The sequence below is a fragment of the Haplochromis burtoni genome, unplaced genomic scaffold (genome assembly GCF_018398535.1).
Source record: "Haplochromis burtoni strain Fernald_Lab_line unplaced genomic scaffold, NCSU_Asbu1 Contig_123, whole genome shotgun sequence".
Lineage (NCBI taxonomy): Eukaryota > Metazoa > Chordata > Actinopteri > Cichliformes > Cichlidae > Haplochromis > Haplochromis burtoni.
The window spans coordinates 183,374-198,355 of NW_024582484.1; positions in this window are offsets into that span (position 1 = coordinate 183,374).

Consider the following 14,982-nt stretch of genomic DNA (forward strand, 5'->3'; position numbering starts at 1 on the left):
AGGCCGTTTTCCGGGATGATGATTCTGGCCCCTATTTGTTTATTTACAGGGCGCTGATGCGAGGGGAGCCGTGGTGGCATCGAGCGACGGACGCCAGTGCAGAATGTGTGATGGGCCCAGTGAAGGGACGGAGAGGGGGATAGGAGGCCCCTACCTGTCTGCCTGGGACGAAGCTGGCGTTGACCCCGCTCCGCAGGAGGAATTTTTGTCCAGCTCATGAACACATGGGGAACGTTCATACTGGGTTGTGGGACAGTTACTTTGGGGAACTGGGTGGGATTTTAGTGAATGTGGAGAATTGTATTTTTACCGGTTTTAGAATTGTGTTTGTTTATTGCTGGGAGATTTTAGTATGTTGATATCATTTTATTGCATACCTTTTTTTTATACTAGTGTTTGTTTTGTTCCTGCTCTGGCCTGGGAATAAACAGTTTCTGATTAGACCTACATCATCCCTGTGCCCTGGTTTCTGACTCACTTGCTCCCCCCTTCTATGTAAAGAACCATCCTCTTTAGTAAGACATTCTGGTGCGACAGCTTTAGTGGCTACCAGGGGTGCAACGATACACAAAATTCACGGTTCGGTTCGATACTTTGGTGTCACGGTTCGATATTTTTTCAATACAAAAAAAAATGTTCATGCCTTTTTAATTTGTCATTTATTAAAATTATAAATATATATTTTAACTCAAAAGCACAGTTTTTAAATTTAATGTTGCTGAAACAACAAAGTAATAAAATAAAAAATCTATCTGATCGAGAAATCACTCATCTTTGGAAAAGAGAGTTTATTACAGAGAAATGGCTCTTTCCAAAATAAAAGCTATACTATACGCTTCTTCTGGGCTATATTCTCAGCAGCATATTAAACATATCAGGTCCCCCATAAGGAGAATCCTGTGCTAACGGCTGTCTAAATGACTCGGGTAAAGTTTGTAGCATGCGTGTTTGTTGTTTTTGTCTGCTTCCACTTGTCGTTGCACTAGGATGGTGTCGGAATAAATGTGCAGTCATATTTGTTGTGTTCCCACTAGTGCTGTCAGCGTTAATCTCGTTGAAATGACGTTAACGCCACAACACGGCAAATCTCCGTTAACAAGCTACCGTGGATCGCCCCGTGTGTGGGGCTGGACGGCGTCAACATGTTAACGAGCTAACTGCGCTAACGCACTAGTTCTCACCCATGTAATTGAGCATTGCGTGGCACATCCAACATACTGTTTTACTTTAGTCCATGACTCGCTTACCTTCAGGGTCATACGTCACATGAAGACCAAAATAGTTCCAAACGCCAGATCTGAATGAGGGTGGGAAGGTTCAATTTGACATGTTGCAAGGAGAGCTTAACTTCTGTCTCGCTAGCTTGCGCTGCGCTCAGTGAATCTGCGTTCGACTACTCCGCCTAGGCTGCACTGTCGAGCGCAGATCCACTGAGCGCTCAACACAGACAGCATCGTCAGAAGGAAAGTTGATAAAATAAATTTTAAATTTTGTATTGTTCGATACATATGCGTACCGAACCGAAAGCACTGTATCGAACGGTTCAATATCGATACGAGTATCGTTGCACCCCTAGTGGCTACATGTACATGTCTATTTTCATCATCGCCTTCTAATTATGTCTTTCTCCTTCTCATTGCTCTCTGCTCCCTCATTTCCTCCATCCTAATCACCTCAAGATGTTTTCAGATTCATACGTTAGTCCAGAGATTATCTAGAATTTTTCACATATGGAAAATGGAACCGATGCTGAAGTGCTTCAGTTCAGCATTCTGTCAAACAGCTTTCAGGTTTTCACCAGAAGATTTGACTAAGCAGTGATGTCACATTGTGTATGTCTCTCTTTTGTTTACAGTCTATAGTAAGATCACAAATATCTTGCTGTGATTTTTGTTCCTGTGCTTTTACGGACTCTGTCTCTTTAACACAGCTAGGCCATTAAAATATTTACATTGGGTGTTAATAATGCAGTGACCTCTACAATATGATACAGTATTAAAATGGATTTTTTCATATTTGATCACAGCAGTTTCATAGTGTGTGTGTGAACAATTTGAACGGTTTCTTTGAATCACACTGATACAGTGTCGATGTCCACATGCCTCCAGAAACAAAGCATTTCATTATTTTATAAAAAACACGATACTATATTGAGCGACTTCTGGACGCTGTCAGAGCAGACCTACTAAAACGACTGCAGCCTGCAGCTGGGAACAAACACACAAGTCTAAATGCAAAGTAGCTGAATTTCTCCATGATGAAGACATGCATTTCTAGGTAGTGAGCAGTCGTACCTAACACATTTTCTTCATTTCTACTATTACACCTCCTATATTCTTCTTCTTCTTCTTTGGCTCTCGGAGGAGGCGGACGCACTTTTTCTCCTCTCCCTTATCTTCCCTGCTTATGTCCTTGTCTAGTCTCGTGTTTTTTTGTATTTTCCCTGGAACATTCTCTCACAGTCTGTTCTCTAAAACCTAAAAAAGGAATTATGGATTGGATCAACTGGTCCCTAAATGCAATTGACACCCCTTTCTCAACAAGAAGTTTGGGCTCGGGTGAGCCTGAGTGCTGAAGATATCTACCTATTTGGAACCATGGTAACAGGGTTCTGGCTGATCGGAGCTGGCTTGGCCCTGACTTATCGAAGAATTAAGAAAGCGGAACCGGCTGTTCAAACCCCCACAAGGCTGCCCGCTGGGATTGGAATGATGGGATGAGGCGTGAGTTTCTCAAAATGGGCTCATTGAGTCAGCCCGGATAAGATCCTGGAGAGGCTACGGCTGCTGTGAATATTCAGAATAAGATCTCTGACTACAGACTGGATACATCTCGGAAGGGCTAGCCCGGAATAACATCTCTGGGTGCAAAATTGGATGACATCTCGGGGAGGCACACTGCCGTGAGTTCTCAGAATGGGCTCCTTGAGCACAAGAAATGACAACATCACAGAACGCAAGTATGGCGAAGCTCGCGGCTCACCAACGGGAGATTGAGAGACCAGTGTTGGACTGTAGAACTGCTTTGAAATTTATATGAGCTGTTCGCACTAAAGTAAAAAACACCATAATTTATGCGGATACCCCTCCGGCGCCAGCTGTGGGCTCAAGGCTGGAGCTGAACAACAACACCCTGATAACGACTGTGTTTAGTCTGTTCCTTCCCGTTCCATGCAACGCCACCTGGGTTGGCTGGAAGACTGTTTACACGCACACACATACATATACTGATAAGCACTCACTGACGCATCACCCTCCCTACCCCGGATCCAACGCCACCTCCAACGCTTACCTCACCTCTGATGTGGACATCGGGTCAGCTGGAGGCGCAGTCGAAGGATTGCAGCGGTCCCAGATCAGATGTACACACTGGAACTCTTTCCCATGTTGCTGTCTGTGTTTATTGTGCTATGGTGTGTTGATATCTGTGCATTCCTGTATTATCCTTTTGTGTTACACATTTTGATGTTTTTTTCCTCGCTACCTAGCCTGACCTGTCTCCCCAATGTGATGTTTGTGTATTGTATGTACGGTCGGCAAGGTCTGTCATCTCGGCTGTGGGCAAAAGACCTGCAACTGACAAATAAAGGCTATCTCATCTCATCATCATCTCATATCTCCACCTTATTGGCCTTCAGAGTCTCCGGGTGGTGCGTAGGCTTGTTTTCAGTTAAGGAAATGTGGCTGGGAGAGACATCACTTCTGCTGTTCAGGCGCTTTGTGCTTACGCGTGTTTTTACTTTGGATTGAAATAAACCTCCATCAAGTTATGGTCCAGGCCATAACTGTATTTTAAAGGGTGGATCTCAGCAGTTTTTTATATCTCTAGTATTCAGCAGCTGTCATCTTTTGAATATTGGATTATAAAACAGAATTGAAGTCATTTAGGCCCTGTTGAATTGTGTGCACTGCATTGAATATGGAGTCTTATGTCACAACAGTTGTCACATAACATCAGCGTATGATGGTATAGCATCTTTGTAAATCTCCATGGAGACGCAGCAAAGTGAGGCGGACACATCTTTAGAATGAAAATGGGGAAAAACCCACACGAATGATGTCAGGTTACAATAATTCTACAAGAACGTCCTCTGAAGAAAAAGAGGGAAAAGAAGAGCATCTCCACTGTGACACAGGAAGAGGCTCACTTCTGTTAATGGGGCTTCTCTGCATCTGACACGGGACGCCTCCATCCTGTGCCAGAGCCCAATTAGAAGGACGAGATGGATAATTTAAGGAGCTTTGTGTCATTTGAAGCCAACCTCCTCCAACGAGATAATGGTCCAAATCATACATGTGCTATCAAAAAGCATTCAGAACTTTCTCAGGTTCTTAATCTTAACAGTAACCGTTCTGTTAAATGTGGAATAGAGCGCAGTGGCTTGCATCATGTTCACAGTGTTTTAGAGAAAATTACTTTGCCTTTGTTTAAAGATGATCCTTTCAGCATGAAACGTGCATGGATGAATCAGAGAACAGTTTAAGGTCTGAGTCATTAGACATCTGCTCCACGGTAATTGGCTGGTATGTTCAGTGTCAGAAGTTTTATTTTCTTCAAATGGTCATAAAGATTTATAAGAGCCGAAAGTTCGTTTGCAAATGTGAAGTATAATATAATTGGGAATACTTCTGTCAGGGAGAATCGTGCATCACTTACTGAGCTCCAATAAGCTAGAAATGAAAATAATCTCAACAACGTTGAGTGGGGTGATGATGGGGTCACACGATAACGGCTTTAAATGTAATTACACAATTTTATTTCGTTCTGTCTTCATTCCTCAGTATTCATTTGCTTCAGTGCCATCTGTGCACCCTTAGAGAGTTTTCAAGTTGCTCCTGGGTGTGGATGTGGATTTCTGCTCTCTTGCACAACAGGGAGTTTCAGTTCTTCTGAGGACTTGAAAAAAACGGTGCTATTTTCTGTATTTCAGGGACTGGCAGACAGTGACACAATGAGGGACAGCTAACATTCAAATACAGAAAAGAAAAGTGAAAGACTGCGCTCTCTCCTCTGTGACGCTGCTGTACCACACAGGCTGATGGTGTGTGACCCTGTGGGGGTGAGGACTTGCTGTCCTCTGCATCTAAGGACAACAGGAAGTGACTCATGTTCTAATCGTTAACCTGTGGGGATGTGGCATAGCTACGTTTGGTCAGAATAAGGCTACGTTCACAGGAACCACGGGTATTTTTGATAATGCAGCTTTTTCTATGCATTTGGTCCTTTCGTCCACACGTAAACGGCATTTTCGATCACTGAAAACAGATTTTTGAAAACTCAGTTTTTGCGTTTAGGTGTGGACGAGGAAACTGGAGATTTAGTCACGCAACGTCAAAGGTGTGCGCCGCTTTTGACATCATGCTGTGCGCCGTTATTGTTTACATGAGATGAATTTCTACAATAGCAGATAGAGACAAAATACTGTTGCTGTTAATGTGACTATCTGCAGTTTTTACACGCTTACACACACACACACAGTTACTGTCCCTCCATCTACAAAGACTGAGATGTATACGGTTCTACAGGAGCCGTGGCTTCTACATTCAACACAGATGCTGTCACAACCCAAATCCCGACGTCAGGATAAATAGATAAATGCGTTTGAATAAATGTAATTTAAAAAAAAATTAAGTTTATGTATGCTGTATTCATTTTGTTCATTCCGAAGTTGTAAGTCTACACAACAGCCAAAATACTGTCTTTAGTTATTAACAATGAAGACACTTGAAAAGTAACACAAAATTAGTTGCTTTTCCAGGCAAATACAAAAACACTACTATTACAGTACTAAAGATTTACTAAAGGCACAAAACCCAGTTTCTCTTCCAGGCTTCTAGTCTTCTGATTGGCCAACATTTCTACACGGTTAGGATTTGGCATGTTCCTGACAGCATTTGACTCTTAGCATTTACATGTGGGACGGAGATATTTTTTCAAAACTGCATGTGTGGACAGGATTTAAAAAACAGAATATCTTAGTTTTCAAAGATACGCATGTACGTGTGGATGTAGCCGAAAACTTTCACACATACACTTTGTAAGCTACAACATTTATTTGTTCAAACCACATTTAGAGGAGATGTCAGAGAAGATTTCATAATGGATTTTGAAAAAGCGTGTGCTGAATATAAAACCTTAACAAGCTTTTCCCCCTCTGGGCTTGGACAGGATCGGCTCTTTGGCCTCCTTATTCCAAACAGTTTGTACTCTTGGACCTGGTATCAGCTGACATACTTGTACTGTATTGTATCGAAAAAACCAGACCCCTTCCAGATTAGCATGCATACGTATGGATCTCCACTGGTCAGATCACAAAGAGACAATTGTCCTGAAAATTATAGACATTCATAACTAAGTGTCCAGTTTTGGTCATGTGAGCTACTATTGTAAACAGTGGAGAGAGGAAAGAGAGATATTTTTATTTTGTCATTATTTTTCGTCCGTTGGCTGAAATTTTAATGATTTCTGCACTTTGGGTGGGTTTTAACATACATCCTATAACATCTAAACTTTCAGACACACTGAAAAAAAGGCCATGTTGGATTTACTTGATTCAATAATGGACATTGGTTGCACACAAATGTTTTGCTTTGGCAGAAACTTAAACAACTGAGTTAAATCAACACAACTTTTTCATATTCAGTAAGCCTGTGCATTTTGTGTTCATAAAACGCGATTGAAACATGTTCAGATGAAGTAAGTTGAGCTCTTGGAATATTTTAATCCTTCACAATTTTGTCATTTTATTTCAACACCATTCAATAACTTTTACCCCAATACTACTTGGTCACTTAAATACTACATGCTGTCTTCATATTACATAATGTTCAACAAAGTCTAGATCCTGGTTACCATAAAAAGTGAATGGGTCTTCAACAACTACCATCCTTCTATCTTTATCCTGGTTGCAGGAGGGCTGGGAAATAACCCTGAAGTGATAGGTTACAAGACATGGTACACCCTGGACAGCTGACCAGTCTTTCACATAGAAACAAACAACCATTTACACTTACATTCACAGATAATTTAGAATCACCATTAACCCTAACTCCAATAACTGCGGGAGGAAACCAGAATACCCAGAGAGAAACCTGCGAACTAGCCAGAATGTGGATTTGAACACAGGACCTTCTTACTGTGAAGCAACAGCACTAACCACCATGCTAACAATCTAGGAAACATAGGAAAGCTATGATTTCCTGTATTTGATGCAGAATTGTTTTGTTTTTGTAATAATACACAATAAATAGCAATAGCATGCACGTGGTGCGTGTGTAGTTGTCTGCCTCTTATAACTCCAGCGATTTTCCTGCAGTTTGAAATCTTGTGCGATCTTGTAAATTTCATGAGTTCAGCAACTAACCACTCTTACTAGATTGTATCATGTCGTTTCAACAAGAACAAATTAAGTTGTTGAATTTCGTACAGATTCTTCATGATTTAATTACGTTCATAGAAACATGAAATTATTGTGTTCAAATTACAAGTTAGACTTTTTTAATGTAACAACCACCTAATTTACTTTTTTTGGTATACTAAAAAAAGTAGAGGTGGCTGCTCGACTTGACTGAGATGGATGCCTTCCTGAAACCACAATCTAAAGAGCGCGAGTCTGAAACCCGTGCAGTGTCGCGGGATTTAACATTGATATATTAATGACTTACTTCACTTGAACATGATATAAACAATTTAATCTAGCCTCTCTGCATATCATGTAGTTTCTACACTATGTAGTTACACTTAACTTTAAAGCATGAGGCAATTGTGTTAAATACACGCAAGATGATTACGTAAATCCAAGAGCTGGCCAATCCCTTTTTTTCAGTGCACATGGAAAACAGTGCAAAGAACACTGAAAGTAACCCCAAGTGATCGACAACATTTTCAACATTTTTCCAAAACTGGATTCTAATTTAAAAGACGTTTTTGTAATCTTTGTGCTCTTTACTGAATGTTATTATGTGAGGTTACCACTTTATTAGCTATATGTAATTTTACTTTGTTTGCTTCAAAACTCTAGGAAACTGAAGCAAGTTAGTTCCAAAGCAGACTGTTCCAGACACATAATCGTCATACCCATATCAAAATAACCGAATCAGAATAGCAGACACTTTTCCTCTCTTAGTTTCTACAAACTAGCAACAAGCAAACTGCACTATCCAAGCCTAGAGGGAGTCTCAACTTTAAAAAAAATGTGATCAGACAAGTGCCTGCTTTCATGTGGTTCAAGCAGAACTGCCGCAGAATATTGTCTATATTTAAGGCATTGCTGCAAAAAGCGACAGGAACAATCGCAACGAGAGTTGGTGACATATGTGAGATGACATGAATCTGTTGTGAGGCAGATTCTGGCTGCAAAGCCAGAATATAGTTTGTGTTTTGAGGGCTGGAGTAGATGAAGAATCTTCTGGGTGGTTCTTCTTCTACTTTTCAGAACTTTCAGACTCATCTCTTTCTCTCTTTGATTCTCTTTCAGGGACCACGGTGAGATGGTACTGACACTTAAAGGGACTGAAACTCAAATATGTTTGTATTGCCAGTGAAAACCGCTTTCAGCATCTTCAACTGAATCCGGTTTTCGATGGCATTGGTGCCGTCTTGAAAGTTGAAGGATTTGACATTTACACGGCAGAGTGACAGGAACAATAAATGTAAGGAAATTACACAGATGCTATCTGACGAACACAAATGTACAATGTCACGTTTGTTTATTATAAACCCCGGTGACTCACCAGGACGCCTTTTTTTTTGGCTTCATGACATTTTTATAACTTTCTATTCTTGCAAACAGGTGGGACCAAACACAGATCAGTAATTCTGAAAATAACTTAAAAAATAATGCTATCAGAAACAAAAATTATCTATAAACTCTCACTAGAGTTTGTATAATAGCGTCATACTAAATTGCATGAAGTTTTAAACAATGACAAAAAAAAAATAGGCAACTATAAACTGGAACATCCCTACCCTCAACTATGGTCACGAGCTGTGGGTGACTGCGGATACAAGTGGCAGAATTGGGCTTCCTCTGAAGGGTGGCTGGCGTCTCCCTTAGAGATAGGGTGAGAAGTATGTCCATCCGAGAGGGGCTCAGAATACAGCCGCTGCTCCTCCACATCAAAAGGAGCCAGTTGAGGTGGTTCGAGCATCTGACAAAAATGCCTCCTGGGTGAGGTGTTCAGGGCATGTCCTACACAGCAAATTCAAAAGTGTTAAATGTTTTGGTGTTAATAGTCTCCTTGCAAAAGTAGAGTTAATTTTACTCTAAGCAGAGTCACATTCTTTTAATGTAACTCTGAGGTGTAAAATGATAGTAGTTAAAATCGAGTGTTAAAAATGAGTGTTTCTCTGTCAAATCTGGAGGTGTTACAATGGAAACATTAACTCTTGACCTCTTAACTCTGAACTCCTACAGGGGCTATGACACCAACAGAGTAAATTCACAGACTCCGCCCCCAGCACGGCTCCAATCGAAGCTGAAGTGAAGCCGTTTCAGAACATTTTGCTCTACATATTTGAGTTGTTTGCCATGCTTGGTAAGTCATTTTTTCAAAGATTGTTTCAATTATTATTATGAGCTTTTACTTCTGTGGCTCTTTGGAGTTGAGACAAAGCTGTGTGAAAGGCATTAGCCATGTTGCTCGCTGATAGCATAATATTCTGTTTTAGCTAGCTGAAAGGTATTGTTTGCGGGCAAATACCACAGCCTTGAAAAAAAGCTTGCATGTGAATTTTCAGTCAAACTTTTGGTCAAATACACCTAAAACAATGTGTAGAATGTGAAATGTTGGTATAATGGTGCTACTTGAAGCCTGAAAACGATCGCCCATAAAAAAAAAAACGAGCAAACAGCAGTAGCAGACGTCCTGACTGGATTCTACGTTAGCATAGATCCCTCCAGAGTTTTGTGCACACGGTTTAGGTAAAAATGAAAAAGGTTGAGGTTTTACATTTAGTTCAGTATTACCTGTTGCCTGTGTCCTTGTCTTTTGGGAAAATACTTTACACAAGTAATGGCTCAAAGAGGATTCCTTTTTTTTTTACTGTGCTGCAATTGTTTACTGGATTATTTGTGCCATTAATTAGTGTCAACTAATTTTTATTCAATCTCCGCACAGGATATGCTTGTGAAGATGGAATATGGGGGAGAGCAGAAGTGCGTTGAAGTTCCACAAAGGGATGAATGAAGGACATGCATATTGTATTGAAGAAATAAGTGATGAGAATGCTGTTATTTGCATTTACCATGTCAGACCTTTTGATAAACAAAATTCTAATGAAAGTGAGAACATGTACACTGTTACATCTTTCAGAAAATGTTTTGAAATTGTGGTGCACAGTTCAGAATAAATGTTTTTCAAAAACCATTGCATCTTTTTAGTAAATGTTTATTTCCAAAAGAAATTTCTAGAAGTTCAGAACAGTAAAATTCCCGCTTTTTAGAATGAATTAGAAGATAACTCTTACGTAGTTAAACTAAAATACTCTTTGAGAGTTAATATATAAACTCTTAACACCAAGTGTTAAATTATCAACTCCAGACAGATTTGGTGTTTAACACTAAATCAGAGTTAACGTACCAACTCTCCAAAAAGAGTTAAATTAACACTCTCTGGTGTGGACCCATATAGACACTTTAATAGTGTTGAAATCAAATCCGACAGTGTTAATTTGGACATGCTGGATTTGCTGTGTACTGAGAAGAGGCCCCGGGGCAGACCCAGGACACGCTGGAGAGATTATATGTCTCGGCTGGCCTGGGCTTCTCTGCTTAGGCTGCTGCCCCCGCGACCCAGCCCGGGATAAGCGCAAGAAGACGGATGGATGGAAACTGGAATCGTCTTTAAGGCATTTATCACTTTACTCTCTTCTGGTCTTTTTTACGACATCTTTTACTAAAGATGTAACATTTGATGTTGTAATAAACAGTCTGTGATTTGGACTCATCCGTTTACCAGTTTAATCTAAAAAGCCAGACATATTTAAAAAGCAGTGCCTCTCAGTTCCCAGTCAAATCCTCCAGCCTTACAGTGCTTGTAGTCTGCGAATGCTGAGTGTTGAAAACATCTACATGAGTTTCACATGTGAATTCTCTGTGAAACCTGACATGCAGTCCTAAAGAAGCAAGGGCAAGGCCACTTTAGAACTGCTTCTGTTTCCTGAAGAATAAATACGACGATGAACACAACCATCGCAGACTGACTCTTGTCCAAGAACCCTCATTTTCCACAAGTAGACACATCACATTTGCATCAACTTCCAATATGAGAAAGCACAAGTATGTGGTGAGCTGGCAGACGAGCTCCAGCCCAACAACAGTAGTTCACATCTTGTCTGTGATGGCTTCCATTATAGTTTCGTTTTTGTCGCTGTTTAGGTTCAGGTAATAAAACTACTTGGATAACAGGTTAGCACAGTTCTGCCACCCCACTAATGATCCCAGTGATGTTGTTATGTCACATCTTTTCCACCAACAGACTCATCATATCTATCAGTTTTACAGATTTTTGATTAACACTTAAATTGAAGAATTCATGCTTTAATAGCTTTTATAACTCCTTTGATCAACTTTAAATAATTGAGCTCAGAAAAAAAAAATCTTTGCGTGTCAGACGAGTGAAAACTGTGAAAACAGGAAAAGGCGAGCACGACTAAAGAAGGTTACGAGTGAGAGAACCGAGGAAAAACAATGGCTGTTATTTGCTTTTGCTAGCTGTACGTCGACATGTCTAGTTTTTTCTTTAGCATGACAAATGCTTATGTGTCGACCTATTTCATCTTTTGGTATTTATAAAGAGCTACTTGGCATTAAATAAAGGAGAAGCATCAGTGTAAAAAATGTTACACCGGAACTACCTGAAAGAAAAGATCAGCTGTCAGTTGAACAAGGAGAAGGAAAAAAAAAAATTCTCAACACCCAAAGTGGATGTGAACTTTGAGAGCAGCAGCTCCTCCTCAGCTGAAGGGAAAACAGAGGCTCCTCTTCGAGTGTGATGGCACATTGTCATCCTTCTGTCATCTCTGAGGAGAGATTGACGCTGTCAGTTTGTCAGCTGAAATTTAGGATAACTCCTCGGTTTGACACGGCTGCTTTTGTTCAGAAAAGCACGGGATGGATCAGAGGTGATTTTGGACGACCGGTCGACTGCAAAACAGCCCCTTTGTCGTCTTTTACAGGCTAAATGCTAAATTTCACATTTCTAATGGAATTGACTTGTTCGTCACAGTGACTGTGTGTGATTTAGAGGAAAATCCAGCATTACTGATGCTGAGCTCCACCTGTGTTTTTCCTTTTATGACAAATATGAAAATGGACCCTGCATCGTTTATGACCAAACACAGCTCGGTCACTTGACAAACATAGGGGTCATCCACAGATATTGTAGAATAAAAACATTTAATGAAAATCTGCGAGAGCCCACATTCTTCTGGCTTCTGCTTCCTGCCTTTCTACCTTAAGGGCGTGCTGCCTCCTGTGTTGGCTCTGGTGGTTGATATTGGTTATAAATTATGCACTGAGGATTTGTCCAGTATGAATGTAATAGGAAAACTGAGCTGCAGGGCCTGAAGGTCCTTGTGAGGGACAAACAAGTACATTTCAGGTAAAAAATGCAATACAACAGGCTGCTGACATCTCTTTGTGCCAGAGCAAATATTAAAAAGTCCAGCACACACAGTTGGCAACAATACTGTGAATTTTTAAATTTACATCATATAAGTTCTGTTTTGGAAACTGTCTACAAAAAGCGTTGATAATCAAACCAGCTGAACAGCAGATAGTTAATGTCGAAATTGTAGAGACAAAGATGACAAATAGCAAAAAGTATGTTTTCATTGAGCAGCAGAGAAAAGGACAGCGACATTGATTAGTCAGAGCGTTTTTTCGTCCTCTCTCTGGAGAAGCATGAGATGGAGAGGAGGATGAAGAAAGAGGCTGACAGAGAGATGAACTGTCGACCTCTGTAATCCAAAGGTTTGAGTGACAACTGTAAATGTCAGTGCTTTCCAGGAGGACAAACGAACAAATAAAGAAAGCGGAAATCACTCTTATTATACATGAGCAGAGCTTTTACACTATTGCAAAGAAGAAACAAAGAAAGAGGATAAAACAGGTTTCAGGACACATTCAAGGACAGTCAGACAAACTGGCTGCGAGAGTTTTTCCAAAGGCAGGTGTTAAGGTTCATTTCCCTGCTCCACACAGGTAATGCATTTATGACCTCAGTGGGATTTAATAACGACAACAATGATTGATTTTCCAGCATTGAAATGACTATGGTTGACTATGGAGTGGGAAGTTTATATCAGCACCAGCACAGATGATTCGAGACCTCTGGCAGGTTTAATTTATAGTGAGACTTTAAAGAAAAAACTCATCTTTGATTCCCACAGTGGGAGGATGTGGTGACTCTTGTATGATTGAGGGTATTTATGTGAGATGGTGTCAACGTCACGATGATGTCACATCAGTTCCTTTGTCCTAGGATGTCAGTGCTCAAATCCGACTTGATGTGTATGAAAATTATATGAACCATAATGTGTAAAGACTGCCCATTCGAATGATGTTTGAGTCTCTACACCATCAAGAAGCAATGAAGGCATTTGACAACTACTACTGAGTTTACATTTAATTTATGCCTATAGAGCATATAAAAGTCAAACCTTTGATTATTTAGCATTGTTTAATGTATTGTTTTTGTCATTGGACATGGACAAAGAGGATCTTCTTTCAAGCAGTACACTGGAAAATAAAATAAATCTTAATACTGTAAATACAGGGAGGAAGAGAGAAAGGAACGGGAGTATAATTGCTGTTCCTGTTCTGTTACATCATGTATTCCTATTTATAGGCTGACATTTTACCATCTACAGAACAAGTCCAAACAATGCACTGATGCATAGATTGTGTGTCCATGTGTGAGTGAATTCCCAAAGAGCAGAGTGATGGATAGCGGGTGTTTGTGCATTTCACAGTTCAACACACCTTCATTGCAAAGTGTGTGTGTGTGTGTGTGTGTGTGTGTGTGTGTGTGTGTGTGTGTGTGTGTGTGTGTGTGTGTGTGTGTGTGTGTGTGTGTGAGTGAGAGTGTAGATACAGGTCAGTGAGGTGTAGCTCTTGATCCACTCTGTTTAGCTGCACATTAAGCCACCATGCAGCAGTTAACCCGGACCATGGCACTGCATCCCCTTTCATGGGCATATAATGTGAATCTAGCTGACTTGCCACGTCTGAGCATTTAACCTTCAATAGGTTAAACTGTTATGTTATGTCACTGAGCTTTAAAAAGATTATTCAATCAAATTGGTGGTTTTATCTTTGGTGGTGCAGTGGTTAGCATTGTCACCTCACAGCAAGGATGTTCTGGGTTCGAATCAGCTGGGCAGCTGAAGCCACTGAGTGTGGAGTTGCATGTTCTCCTATGCCTGAGTGGCATTTTTGGCTAAGTGGTGACTCTAAATAGCTTGTGGGTGTGAATGTGTCACTGTGTTAGCCTTGTGATGGACTGGTGAACATGGTATGGCAGGAGGCATAGGATCCAGCCTCCTCTTGACCCTAAACTGGATAAGTGATCAAGAAAAAAGATGAATGGGAATTCTCATTTTCATTCTTTTTGTTTCCGATGTGGGCCAATAGTGGTGTTTCCATCCAATCTTGGAGCCCATTTTAGCGGGCTATGTGATGAGATAAGAGTGGCAGTAACATACATAATTACACAAGTACCGGGTATCCCACAGGCCAAGGGGAACCATGATAAAGATTCAGCCACAGTCAAATATCTCCAGATGTTAATACAGATGCTCAGAGACTAGCTGAATGGGAGGAATAAGATCCCAGCCATTAATCCATGGGTTCTACCAGTCATCTGATACATAGCTGAAATAATAAGAGCAGCGCCTGACAACACTGAGGAGAAAGAACTGGAAGACTACCAGCAGAAACCGGGATGGCTGCCCGTCTTTAATTCTGGTTCTCTGGAATGT